A 1,190-nucleotide genomic window follows, 5' to 3' on the forward strand; every position below is an offset into this window, starting at 1 on the left:
GTTCAGGCTATGCATTATGGCAGTGTTGTCTGATAGTTCCAGATTAGCTTAAAGTCTTAATGCAGATTCTTGTAATTAATGTAGTGTCTGGGGATTCGTTGACCACATTCTGCTTGTCCCCTTGAAAACTGATATCCTCATTCTGAATCTGATGCATCTGGCGTGTGTCAATGATGCGAATGTAGGATGCCATTGGACTTTAATCTTGATCCTTGTCGTATCCATATCTGAGTCTTCGTCGAAGGTTCAAGGGGAGATAGGATTATCCTGTCTCTTGCTTATTTTAAGAAGACAAGATTCCCTTCCAAGACTATCCTAAAATGCTCTCACACCTGTGAGATCACTCAGAAATTTAGCAAGTGAAGCTGAATGAGTGCAGAATCATCGAGATCATTGTCCATGTGAGTCATTGGGAAGAACCCTAACAGAAGGCCCATGTCCTGGGGAGGAAACCAAGGTGACCAGAGAAGCTAAGCAGACCCCCTTGTAGCTTAGAGTCTGAAGCTCTGGATGTCCTCCAATAATAATATCTGGCCACTTGAAAGGCACAAATTGAAATATCAAGGACCGTGAAGGTATTAACTGACATTCTTTATAATGTAATAACCTGAGTGATCAGTGTCTAGTTTCATGTTATCGTGGATTAAACCCCTGGCATAGTATCAGGTGGAGAAGCAAAGGGACTTCAACTCCAACTTTATCATTGTCTTGTTTTGTCAAATCAACCTCTTCCTACCTTAGCAGATTTTGCTAAGTGGTCTGAAGACACTAAAGAGCAGGGTGAACCAACAGCTCCTGCAGGAGGTACAACTTCCAGATACTGTTGTTAAGATGCATCCATCGTAATGGCTTTTTATCCCTTGAGGTCCTCTGTTAATTGAGTAGTTGAGCATATCTTAAAAGTATCCCTGGAAGATGGTCGCTCCCTCCCTAGAAGAATAAGACAAGTTTTGTGGTGATCATTACTTTTTTTTTTTTTACAAAACAGTCGCCATTCCATTCCATGACACTGTTTGAAGGGGATTATCTAATTGTCCTCGAATGCTTCAGCTTCGTAACATACATTACCTCTAATGACTTAAATGGTAAAGTGTCTATGCCAGACTTCTTGAAAGATTTTGCAGTATTATCAGAGCTCTTATTCAGTAGCTTATATTCTGGATGAACTCATTGTGTGATAAGGCATACTT

This window comes from Penaeus monodon, chromosome 31, assembly GCF_015228065.2.
Source record: "Penaeus monodon isolate SGIC_2016 chromosome 31, NSTDA_Pmon_1, whole genome shotgun sequence".
Lineage (NCBI taxonomy): Eukaryota > Metazoa > Arthropoda > Malacostraca > Decapoda > Penaeidae > Penaeus > Penaeus monodon.